Source organism: Lissotriton vulgaris, chromosome 8, assembly GCF_964263255.1.
Source record: "Lissotriton vulgaris chromosome 8, aLisVul1.2, whole genome shotgun sequence".
In the NCBI taxonomy this organism is placed as follows: domain Eukaryota; kingdom Metazoa; phylum Chordata; class Amphibia; order Caudata; family Salamandridae; genus Lissotriton; species Lissotriton vulgaris.
The window spans coordinates 1,532,052,791-1,532,066,363 of NC_141696.1; the positions used below are offsets into that span (position 1 = coordinate 1,532,052,791).

At 38.2% G+C, this 13,573-nt stretch overlaps 2 non-coding genes across 2 annotated transcripts; both read right to left on the bottom strand.

Moving 5' to 3' along the window:
* Nucleotides 1–6,285: 6,285 nt before the first annotated feature.
* Nucleotides 6,286–6,358, bottom strand: TRNAF-GAA (transfer RNA phenylalanine (anticodon GAA)). The gene has a single exon. It is a non-coding gene; the product is annotated as a tRNA-Phe (tRNA).
* Nucleotides 6,359–11,470: 5,112 nt separating this feature from the next.
* On the bottom strand, nucleotides 11,471–11,543 carry TRNAF-GAA (transfer RNA phenylalanine (anticodon GAA)). Its single transcript has one exon. It is a non-coding gene; the product is annotated as a tRNA-Phe (tRNA).
* Nucleotides 11,544–13,573: the final 2,030 nt, after the last annotated feature.

The window sequence follows — 13,573 nt, forward strand, 5'->3', positions numbered from 1 at the left end:
AAACCCGGGATTGAACCAGGGACCTTAAGATCTTCAGTCTAACGCTCTCCCAACTGAGCTATTTCGGCCTTCTGATAGCTGGGGTCTTCATACTTTAATTTGAACCATTTAACAAAATAGATGCAGGACCTGGATTTTTAACCTCATATGGTAGAGATATGTTTTAAGGAGTCCTGTATCATTCCCCAGTTAACTGGTGCAATGGGTAAATAGCATTTTTGGGATCCAGGTTAGGTAGTTGTTTTTTTAACTCTGAATGGACTAGCACTATATTACCCAGATATATTTGGCATGAGTAGGTAAGCAATGTCATCTGACTACTGACATCTGTGTTCAAGGGGAAGTGGAATGTGATGCAGACAAGAGTTTACTTTACAAAAAAGGACGAAATGGAAAACATTCATAGTCAAACCTGAAGGCAAGATAGGTGGAAGAAAGTTTAAAAGGAGGACAGAAAGCAAAGTCTATGTTGAATTGATCATTTTGTAGATCAGTTGATAAAAATGTTGATTGAGAAAAAAGTACTACAGCTGATTCCAAGATCTATTTTGTTAGAAGCAAGGAACCTCTCAACTGTGCCGAAACCCGGGATTGAACCAGGGACCTTTAGATCTTCAGTCTAACGCTCTCCCAACTTAGCTATTTCGGCCTGCTTATAGCTGTGGTCTTCATACTTTAATTTAAACCATTTAACAAAATAGATGCAGGACCTGGATTTTTAACCTCATATGGTGAGATATGTTTTAAGGAGTCCTGTATCATTCCGCAATTAACTGGTGCAATGGGTAAATAGCATTTTTGGGATCCAGATATATTTGGCATGAGTAGGTAAGCAATGTCATCTGACTACTGACATCTGTATTCAAGGGGAGGTGGAAGGTAATGCAGACAAGAGTTTACTTTACAAAAAAGCATGAAATGGGAAATATTCATTGTCAAACCTGAAGGTAAGAGAGGTGGAAGCAAGTTTAGAAGGAGGACATAAAGCAAAGTCTATGTTAAATTGATTGTGTTGTAGATCAGTTGGAAAAAATTTGATGAATAGAGAAAAAGTACTACAGCTGATTCCAAGACCTATTTTGATAGAAGCAAGGAACCTCTCAACTGTGCCAAAACCCGGGATTGAACCAGGGACCTTTAGTCTAACGCTCTCCCAACTGAGCTATTTCGGCCTGCTTCTACCTGTGGTCTTCATACTTTAATTTAAACCATTTAACAAAATAGATGCAGGACCTGGATTTTTAACCTCATATGGTAGAGATATGTTTTAAGGAGTCCTGTATCATTCCGCAATTAACTGGTGCAATGGGTAAATAGCATTTTTTGGATCCAGGTTAGGTAGTTGTTTTTTTAACTCTGAATGGACTAGCACTATATTACCCAGATATATTTGGCATGAGTAGGTAAGCAATGTCATCTGACTACTGACATCTGTGTTCAAGGGGAAGTGGAAGGTAATGCAGACAAGAGTTTACTTTACAAAAAAGCATGAAATGGGAAATATTCATTGTCAAACCTGAAGGTAAGAGAGGTGGAAGCAAGTTTAGAAGGAGGACATACAGCAAAGTCTATGTTAAATTGATTGTGTTGTAGATCAGTTGGAAAAAATTTGATGAATAGAGAAAAAGAACTACAGCTGATCCAAAGACCTATTTTGTTAGAAGCAAGGAACCTCTCAACTGTGCCGAAACCCGGGATTCAACCAGGGACCTTTAGATCTTCAGTCTAACGCTCGGCCAACTGAGCTATTTCGGCCTTCTGATAGCTGGGGTCTTCATACTTTAATTTGAACCATTTAACAAAATAGATGCAGGACCTGGATTTTTAACCTCATATGGTAGAGATATGTTTTAAGGAGTCCTGTATCATTCCCCAGTTAACTGGTGCAATGGGTAAATAGCATTTTTGGGATCCAGGTTAGGTAGTTGTTTTTTTAACTCTGAATGGACTAGCACTATATTACCCAGATATATTTGGCATGAGTAGGTAAGCAATGTCATCTGACTACTGACATCTGTGTTCAAGGGGAAGTGGAATGTGATGCAGACAAGAGTTTACTTTACAAAAAAGGACAAAATGGAAAACATTCATAGTCAAACCTGAAGGCAAGATAGGTGGAAGAAAGTTTAAAAGGAGGACAGAAAGCAAAGTCTATGTTGAATTGATCATTTTGTAGATCAGTTGATAAAAATGTTGATAGAGAAAAAAGTACTACAGCTGATTCCAAGACCTATTTTGTTAGAAGCAAGGAACCTCTCAACTGTGCCGAAACCCGGGATTGAACCAGGGAGCTTTAGATCTTCAGTCTAACGCTCTCCCAGCTTAGCTATTTTGGCCTGCTTAAAGCTGTGGTCTTCATACTTTAATTTAAACCATTTAACAAAATAGATGCAGGACCTGGATTTTTAACCTCATATGGTGAGATATGTTTTAAGGAGTCCTGTATCATTCCGCAATTAACTGGTGCAATGGGTAAATAGCATTTTTGGGATCCAGGTTAGGTAGTTGTTTTTTTAACTCTGAATGGACTAGCACTATATTACCCAGATATATTTGGCATGAGTAGGTAAGCAATGTCATCTGACTACTGACATCTGTGTTCAAGGGGAAGTGGAAGGTAATGCAGACAAGAGTTTACTTTACAAAAAAGCATGAAATGGGAAATATTCATTGTCAAACCTGAAGGTAAGAGAGGTGGAAGCAAGTTTAGAAGGAGGACATAAAGCAAAGTCTATGTTAAATTGATCGTGTTGTAGATCAGTTGGAAAAAATTTGATGAATAGAGAAAAAGTACTACAGCTGATTCCAAGACCTATTTTGTTAGAAGCAAGGAACCTCTCAACTGTGCCGAAACCCAGGATTGAACCAGGGACCTTTAGATCTTCAGTCTAACGCTCTCCCAGCTGAGCTATTTCAGCCTGCTTATAGCTGGGGTCTTCATACTTTAATTTAAACCATTTAACAAAATAGATGCAGGACCTGGATTTTTAACCTCATATGGTAGAGATATGTTTTAAGGAGGCCTGTATCATTCCCCAGTTAACTGGTGCAATGGGTAAATAGCATTTTTGGGATCCAGGTTAGGTAGTTGTTTTTTTAACTCTGAATGGACTAGCACTATATTACCTAGATATATTTGGCATGAGTAGGTAAGCAATGTCATCTGACTACTGACATCTGTGTTCAAGGGGAAGTGGAATGTGATGCAGACAAGAGTTTACTTTACAAAAAAGGACGAAATGGGAAACATTCATTGTCAAACCTGAAGGCAAGATAGGTGGAAGAAAGTTTAAAAGGAGGACAGAAAGCAAAGTCTATGTTGAATTGATCATTTTGTAGATCATTTGATAAAAATGTTGATAGAGAAAAAAGTACTACAGCTGATTCCAAGACCTATTTTGTTAGAAGCAAGGAACCTCTCAACTGTGCCGAATCCCGGGATTGAACCAGGGACCTTTAGATCTTCAGTCTAACGCTCTCCCAACTTAGCTATTTCGGCCTGCTTATAGCTGTGGTCTTCATACTTTAATTTAAACCATTTAACAAAATAGATGCAGGACCTGGATTTTTAACCTCATATGGTAGAGATATGTTTTAAGGAGTCCTGTATCATTCCGCAATTAACTGGTGCAATGGGTAAATAGCATTTTTTGGATCCAGGTTAGGTAGTTGTTTTTTTAACTCTGAATGGACTAGCACTATATTACCCAGATATATTTGGCATGAGTAGGTAAGCAATGTCATCTGACTACTGACATCTGTGTTCAAGGGGAAGTGGAAGGTAATGCAGACAAGAGTTTACTTTACAAAAAAGCATGAAATGGGAAATATTCATTGTCAAACCTGAAGGTAAGAGAGGTGGAAGCAAGTTTAGAAGGAGGACATAAAGCAAAGTCTATGTTAAATTGATTGTGTTGTAGATCAGTTGGAAAAAATTTGATGAATAGAGAAAAAGTACTACAGCTGATTCCAAGACCTATTTTGTTAGAAGTAAGGAACCTCTCAACTGTGCCGAAACCCAGGATTGAACCAGGGACCTTTAGATCTTCAGTCTAACGCTCTCCCAGCTGAGCTATTTCGGCCTGCTTATAGCTGGGGTCTTCATACTTTAATTTAAACCATTTAACAAAATAGATGCAGGACCTGGATTTTTAACCTCATATGGTAGAGATATGTTTTAAGGAGTCCTGTATCATTCCCCAGTTAACTGGTGCAATGGGTAAATAGCATTTTTGGGATCCAGGTTAGGTAGTTGTTTTTTTAACTCTGAATGGACTAGCACTATATTACCCAGATATATTTGGCATGAGTAGGTAAGCAATGTAATCTGACTACTGAAATCTGTGTTCAAGGGGAAGTGGAATGTGATGCAGACAAGAGTTTACTTTACAAAAAAGGACAAAATGGAAAACATTCATAGTCAAACCTGAAGGCAAGATAGGTGGAAGAAAGTTTAAAAGGAGGACAGAAAGCAAAGTCTATGTTGAATTGATCATTTTGTAGATCAGTTGATAAAAATGTTGATAGAGAAAAAAGTACTACAGCTGATTCCAAGACCTATTTTGTTAGAAGCAAGGAACCTCTCAACTGTGCCGAAACCCGGGATTGAACCAGGGACCTTTAGATCTTCAGTCTAACGCACTCCCAACTGAGCTATTTCGGCCTGCTTATAGCTGTGGTCTTCATACTTTAATTTAAACCATTTAACAAAATAGATGCAGGACCTGGATTTTTAACCTCATATGGTAGAGATATGTTTTAAGGAGTCCTGTATCATTCCGCAATTAACTGGTGCAATGGGTAAATAGCATTTTTTGGATCCAGGTTAGGTAGTTGTTTTTTTAACTCTGAATGGACTAGCACTATATTACCCAGATATATTTGGCATGAGTAGGTAAGCAATGTCATCTGACTACTGACATCTGTGTTCAAGGGGAAGTGGAAGGTAATGCAGACAAGAGTTTACTTTACAAAAAAGCATGAAATGGGAAATATTCATTGTCAAACCTGAAGGTAAGAGAGGTGGAAGCAAGTTTAGAAGGAGGACATAAAGCAAAGTCTATGTTAAATTGATTGTGTTGTAGATCAGTTGGAAAAAATTTGATGAATAGAGAAAAAGAACTACAGCTGATCCCAAGACCTATTTTGTTAGAAGCAAGGAACCTCTCAACTGTGCCGAAACCGGGGATTGAACCAGGGACCTTTAGATCTTCAGTCTAACACTCTGCCAACTGAGCTAGTTCGGCCTTCTGATAGCTGGGGTCTTCATACTTTAATTTGAACCATTTAACAAAATAGATGCAGGACCTGGATTTTTAACCTCATATGGTAGAGATATGTTTTAAGGAGTCCTGTATCATTCCCCAGTTAACTGGTGCAATGGGTAAATAGCATTTTTGGGATCCAGGTTAGGTAGTTGTTTTTTTAACTCTGAATGGACTAGCACTATATTACCTAGATATATTTGGCATGAGTAGGTAAGCAATGTCATCTGACTACTGACATCTGTGTTCAAGGGGAAGTGGAATGTGATGCAGACAAGAGTTTACTTTACAAAAAAGGACGAAATGGAAAACATTCATAGTCAAACCTGAAGGCAAGATAGGTGGAAGAAAGTTTAAAAGGAGGACAGAAAGCAAAGTCTATGTTGAATTGATCATTTTGTAGATCAGTTGATAAAAATGTTGATTGAGAAAAAAGTACTACAGCTGATTCCAAGATCTATTTTGTTAGAAGCAAGGAACCTCTCAACTGTGCCGAAACCCGGGATTGAACCAGGGACCTTTAGATCTTCAGTCTAACGCTCTCCCAACTTAGCTATTTCGGCCTGCTTATAGCTGTGGTCTTCATACTTTAATTTAAACCATTTAACAAAATAGATGCAGGACCTGGATTTTTAACCTCATATGGTGAGATATGTTTTAAGGAGTCCTGTATCATTCCGCAATTAACTGGTGCAATGGGTAAATAGCATTTTTGGGATCCAGATATATTTGGCATGAGTAGGTAAGCAATGTCATCTGACTACTGACATCTGTATTCAAGGGGAGGTGGAAGGTAATGCAGACAAGAGTTTACTTTACAAAAAAGCATGAAATGGGAAATATTCATTGTCAAACCTGAAGGTAAGAGAGGTGGAAGCAAATTTAGAAGGAGGACATAAAGCAAAGTCTATGTTAAATTGATTGTGTTGTAGATCAGTTGGAAAAAATTTGATGAATAGAGAAAAAGTACTACAGCTGATTCCAAGACCTATTTTGTTAGAAGCAAGGAACCTCTCAACTGTGCCGAAACCCGGGATTGAACCAGGGACCTTTAGATCTTCAGTCTAACGCTCTCCCAACTGAGCTATTTCGGCCTGCTTATACCTGTGGTCTTCATACTTTAATTTAAACCATTCAACAAAATAGATGCAGGACCTGGATTTTTAACCTCATATGGTAGAGATATTTTTTAAGGAGTCCTGTATCATTCCGCAATTAACTGGTGCAATGGGTAAATAGCATTTTTTGGATCCAGGTTAGGTAGTTGTTTTTTTAACTCTGAATGGACTAGCACTATATTACCCAGATATATTTGGCATGAGTAGGTAAGCAATGTCATCTGACTACTGACATCTGTGTTCAAGGGGAAGTGGAAGGTAATGCAGACAAAAGTTTACTTTACAAAAAAGCATGAAATGGGAAATATTCATTGTCAAACCTGAAGGTAAGAGAGGTGGAAGCAAGTTTAGAAGGAGGACATAAGCAAAGTCTATGTTAAATTGATTGTGTTGTAGATCAGTTGGAAAAAATTTGATGAATAGAGAAAAAGAACTACAGCTGATCCCAAGACCTATTTTGTTAGAAGCAAGGAACCTCTCAACTGTGCCGAAACCCGGGATTCAACCAGGGACCTTTAGATCTTCAGTCTAACGCTCGGCCAACTGAGCTATTTCGGCCTTCTGATAGCTGGGGTCTTCATACTTTAATTTGAACCATTTAACAAAATAGATGCAGGACCTGGACTTTTTAACCTCATATGGTAGAGATATGTTTTAAGGAGTCCTGTATCATTCCCCAGTTAACTGGTGCAATGGGTAAATAGCATTTTTGGGATCCAGGTTAGGTAGTTGTTTTTTTAACTCTGAATGGACTAGCACTATATTACCCAGATATATTTGGCATGAGTAGGTAAGCAATGTCATCTGACTACTGACATCTGTGTTCAAGGGGAAGTGGAATGTGATGCAGACAAGAGTTTACTTTACAAAAAAGGACAAAATGGAAAACATTCATAGTCAAACCTGAAGGCAAGATAGGTGGAAGAAAGTTTAAAAAGAGGACAGAAAGCAAAGTCTATGTTGAATTGATCATTTTGTAGATCAGTTGATAAAAATGTTGATAGAGAAAAAAGTACTACAGCTGATTACAAGACCTATTTTGTTAGAAGCAAGGAACCTCTCAACTGTGCCGAACCCCGGGATTGAACCAGGGACCTTTAGATCTTCAGTCTAACGCTCTCCCAGCTTAGCTATTTTGGCCTGCTTATAGCTGTGGTCTTCATACTTTAATTTAAACCATTTAACAAAATAGATGCAGGACCTGGATTTTTAACCTCATATGGTGAGATATGTTTTAAGGAGTCCTGTATCATTCCGCAATTAACTGGTGCAATGGGTAAATAGCATTTTTGGGATCCAGGTTAGGTAGTTGTTTTTTTAACTCTGAATGGACTAGCACTATATTACCCAGATATATTTGGCATGAGTAGGTAAGCAATGTCATCTGACTACTGACATCTGTGTTCAAGGGGAAGTGGAAGGTAATGCAGACAAGAGTTTACTTTACAAAAAAGCATGAAATGGGAAATATTCATTGTCAAACCTGAAGGTAAGAGAGGTGGAAGCAAGTTTAGAAGGAGGACATAAAGCAAAGTCTATGTTAAATTGATTGTGTTGTAGATCAGTTGGAAAAAATTTGATGAATAGAGAAAAAGTACTACAGCTGATTCCAAGACCTATTTTGTTAGAAGCAAGGAACCTCTCAACTGTGCCGAAACACAGGATTGAACCAGGGACCTTTAGATCTTCAGTCTAACGCTCTCCCAGCTGAGCTATTTTGGCCTGCTTATAGCTGGGGTCTTCATACTTTAATTTAAACCATTTAACAAAATAGATGCAGGACCTGGATTTTTAACCTCATATGGTAGAGATATGTTTTAAGGAGGCCTGTATCATTCCCCAGTTAACTGGTGCAATGGGTAAATAGCATTTTTGGGATCCAGGTTAGGTAGTTGTTTTTTTAACTCTGAATGGACTAGCACTATATTACCTAGATATATTTGGCATGAGTAGGTAAGCAATGTCATCTGACTACTGACATCTGTGTTCAAGGGGAAGTGGAATGTGATGCAGACAAGAGTTTACTTTACAAAAAAGGACGAAATGGGAAACATTCATTGTCAAACCTGAAGGCAAGATAGGTGGAAGAAAGTTTAAAAGGAGGACAGAAAGCAAAGTCTATGTTGAATTGATCATTTTGTAGATCAGTTGATAAAAATGTTGATAGAGAAAAAAGTACTACAGCTGATTCCAAGACCTATTTTGTTAGAAGCAAGGAACCTCTCAACTGTGCCGAAACCCGGGATTGAACCAGGGACCTTTAGATCTTCAGTCTAACGCTCTCCCAGCTGAGCTATTTTGGCGTGCTTATAGCTGTGGTCTTCATACTTTAATTTAAACCATTTAACAAAATAGATGCAGGACCTGGATTTTTAACCTCATATGGTGAGATATGTTTTAAGGAGTCCTGTATCATTCCGCAATTAACTGGTGCAATGGGTAAATAGCATTTTTGGGATCCAGGTTAGGTAGTTGTTTTTTTAACTCTGAATGGACTAGCACTATATTACCCAGATATATTTGGCATGAGTAGGTAAGCAATGTTATCTGACTACTGACATCTGTGTTCAAGGGGAAGTGGAAGGTAATGCAGACAAGAGTTTACTTTACAAAAAAGCATGAAATGGGAAATATTCATTGTCAAACCTGAAGGTAAGAGAGGTGGAAGCAAGTTTAGAAGGAGGACATAAAGCAAAGTCTATGTTAAATTGATTGTGTTGTAGATCAGTTGGAAAAAATTTGATGAATAGAGAAAAAGTACTACAGCTGATTCCAAGACCTATTTTGTTAGAAGCAAGGAACCTCTCAACTGTGCCGAAACCCAGGATTGAACCAGGGACCTTTAGATCTTCAGTCTAACGCTCTCCCAGCTGAGCTATTTCGGCCTGCTTATAGCTGGGGTCTTCATACTTTAATTTAAACCATTTAACAAAATAGATGCAGGACCTGGATTTTTAACCTCATATGGTAGAGATATGTTTTAAGGAGGCCTGTATCATTCCCCAGTTAACTGGTGCAATGGGTAAATAGCATTTTTGGGATCCAGGTTAGGTAGTTGTTTTTTTAACTCTGAATGGACTAGCACTATATTACCTAGATATATTTGGCATGAGTAGGTAAGCAATGTCATCTGACTACTGACATCTGTGTTCAAGGGGAAGTGGAATGTGATGCAGACAAGAGTTTACTTTACAAAAAAGGACGAAATGGGAAACATTCATTGTCAAACCTGAAGGCAAGATAGGTGGAAGAAAGTTTAAAAGGAGGACATAAAGCAAAGTCTATGTTGAATTGATCATTTTGTAGATCAGTTGATAAAAATGTTGATAGAGAAAAAAGTACTACAGCTGATTCCAAGACCTATTTTGTTAGAAGCAAGGAACCTCTCAACTGTGCCGAAACCCAGGATTGAACCAGGGACCTTTAGATCTTCAGTCTAACGCTCTCCCAAATGAGCTATTTCAGCCTGCTTATAGCTGTGGTCTTCATACTTTAATTTAAACCATTTAACAAAATAGATGCAGGACCTGGATTTTTAACCTCATATGGTAGAGATATGTTTTAAGGAGTCCTGTATCATTCCGCAATTAACTGGTGCAATGGGTAAATAGCATTTTTTGGATCCAGGTTAGGTAGTTGTTTTTTTAACTCTGAATGGACTAGCACTATATTACCCAGATATATTTGGCATGAGTAGGTAAGCAATGTCATCTGACTACTGACATCTGTGTTCAAGGGGAAGTGGAAGGTAATGCAGACAAGAGTTTACTTTACAAAAAAGCATGAAATGGGAAATATTCATTGTCAAACCTGAAGGTAAGAGAGGTGGAAGCAAGTTTAGAAGGAGGACATAAAGCAAAGTCTATGTTAAATTGATTGTGTTGTAGATCAGTTGGAAAAAATTTGATGAATAGAGAAAAAGAACTACAGCTGATCCCAAGACCTATTTTGTTAGAAGCAAGGAACCTCTCAACTGTGCCGAAACCGGGGATTGAACCAGGGACCTTTAGATCTTCAGTCTAACGCTCTGCCAACTGAGCTAGTTCGGCCTTCTGATAGCTGGGGTCTTCATACTTTAATTTGAACCATTTAACAAAATAGATGCAGGACCTGGATTTTTAACCTCATATGGTAGAGATATGTTTTAAGGAGTCCTATATCATTCCCCAGTTAACTGGTGCAATGGGTAAATAGCATTTTTGGGATCCAGGTTAGGTAGTTGTTTTTTTAACTCTGAATGGACTAGCACTATATTACCTAGATATATTTGGCATGAGTAGGTAAGCAATGTCATCTGACTACTGACATCTGTGTTCAAGGGGAAGTGGAATGTGATGCAGACAAGAGTTTACTTTACAAAAAAGGACGAAATGGAAAACATTCATAGTCAAACCTGAAGGCAAGATAGGTGGAAGAAAGTTTAAAAGGAGGACAGAAAGCAAAGTCTATGTTGAATTGATCATTTTGTAGATCAGTTGATAAAAATGTTGATTGAGAAAAAAGTACTACAGCTGATTCCAAGATCTATTTTGTTAGAAGCAAGGAACCTCTCAACTGTGCCGAAACCCGGGATTGAACCAGGGACCTTTAGATCTTCAGTCTAACGCTCTCCAAACTTAGCTATTTCGGCCTGCTTATAGCTGTGGTCTTCATACTTTAATTTAAACCATTTAACAAAATAGATGCAGGACCTGGATTTTTAACCTCATATGGTGAGATATGTTTTAAGGAGTCCTGTATCATTCCGCAATTAACTGGTGCAATGGGTAAATAGCATTTTTGGGATCCAGATATATTTGGCATGAGTAGGTAAGCAATGTCATCTGACTACTGACATCTGTATTCAAGGGGAGGTGGAAGGTAATGCAGACAAGAGTTTACTTTACAAAAAAGCATGAAATGGGAAATATTCATTGTCAAACCTGAAGGTAAGAGAGGTGGAAGCAAGTTTAGAAGGAGGACATAAAGCAAAGTCTATGTTAAATTGATTGTGTTGTAGATCAGTTGGAAAAAATTTGATGAATAGAGAAAAAGTACTACAGCTGATTCCAAGACCTATTTTGTTAGAAGCAAGGAACCTCTCAACTGTGCCGAAACCCGGGATTGAACCAGGGACCTTTAGATCTTCAGTCTAACGCTCTCCCAACTGAGCTATTTCGGCCTGCTTATACCTGTGGTCTTCATACTTTAATTTAAACCATTTAACAAAATAGATGCAGGACCTGGATTTTTAACCTCATATGGTAGAGATATGTTTTAAGGAGTCCTGTATCATTCCGCAATTAACTGGTGCAATGGGTAAATAGCATTTTTTGGATCCAGGTTAGGTAGTTGTTTTTTTAACTCTGAATGGACTAGCACTATATTACCCAGATATATTTGGCATGAGTAGGTAAGCAATGTCATCTGACTACTGACATCTGTGTTCAAGGGGAAGTGGAAGGTAATGCAGACAAGAGTTTACTTTACAAAAAAGCATGAAATGGGAAATATTCATTGTCAAACCTGAAGGTAAGAGAGGTGGAAGCAAGTTTAGAAGGAGGACATAAAGCAAAGTCTATGTTAAATTGATTGTGTTGTAGATCAGTTGGAAAAAATTTGATGAATAGAGAAAAAGAACTACAGCTGATCCCAAGACCTATTTTGTTAGAAGCAAGGAACCTCTCAACTGTGCCGAAACCCGGGATTCAACCAGGGACCTTTAGATCTTCAGTCTAACGCTCGGCCAACTGAGCTATTTCGGCCTTCTGATAGCTGGGGTCTTCATACTTTAATTTGAACCATTTAACAAAATAGATGCAGGACCTGGATTTTTAACCTCATATGGTAGAGATATGTTTTAAGGAGTCCTGTATCATTCCCCAGTTAACTGGTGCAATGGGTAAATAGCATTTTTGGGATCCAGGTTAGGTAGTTGTTTTTTTAACTCTGAATGGACTAGCACTATATTACCCAGATATATTTGGCATGAGTAGGTAAGCAATGTCATCTGACTACTGACATCTGTGTTCAAGGGGAAGTGGAATGTGATGCAGACAAGAGTTTACTTTACAAAAAAGGACAAAATGGAAAACATTCATAGTCAAACCTGAAGGCAAGATAGGTGGAAGAAAGTTTAAAAGGAGGACAGAAAGCAAAGTCTATGTTGAATTGATCATTTTGTAGATCAGTTGATAAAAATGTTGATAGAGAAAAAAGTACTACAGCTGATTCCAAGACCTATTTTGTTAGAAGCAAGGAACCTCTCAACTGTGCCGAACCCCGGGATTGAACCAGGGACCTTTAGATCTTCAGTCTAACGCTCTCCCAGCTTAGCTATTTTGGCCTGCTTATAGCTGTGGTCTTCATACTTTAATTTAAACCATTTAACAAAATAGATGCAGGACCTGGATTTTTAACCTCATATGGTGAGATATGTTTTAAGGAGTCCTGTATCATTCCGCAATTAACTGGTGCAATGGGTAAATAGCATTTTTGGGATCCAGGTTAGGTAGTTGTTTTTTTAACTCTGAATGGACTAGCACTATATTACCCAGATATATTTGGCATGAGTAGGTAAGCAATGTCATCTGACTACTGACATCTGTGTTCAAGGGGAAGTGGAAGGTAATGCAGACAAGAGTTTACTTTACAAAAAAGCATGAAATGGGAAATATTCATTGTCAAATCTGAAGGTAAGAGAGGTGGAAGCAAGTTTAGAAGGAGGACATAAAGCACAGTCTATGTTAAATTGATTGTGTTGTAGATCAGTTGGAAAAAATTTGATGAATAGAGAAAAAGTACTACAGCTGATTCCAAGACCTATTTTGTTAGAAGCAAGGAACCTCTCAACTGTGCCGAAACCCAGGATTGAACCAGGGACCTTTAGATCTTCAGTCTAACGCTCTCCCAGCTGAGCTATTTTGGCCTGCTTATAGCTGGGGTCTTCATACTTTAATTTAAACCATTTAACAAAATAGATGCAGGACCTGGATTTTTAACCTCATATGGTAGAGATATGTTTTAAGGAGGCCTGTATCATTCCCCAGTTAACTGGTGCAATGGGTAAATAGCATTTTTGGGATCCAGGTTAGGTAGTTGTTTTTTTAACTCTGAATGGACTAGCACTATATTACCTAGATATATTTGGCATGAGTAGGTAAGCAATGTCATCTGACTACTGACATCTGTGTTCAAGGGGAAGTGGAATGT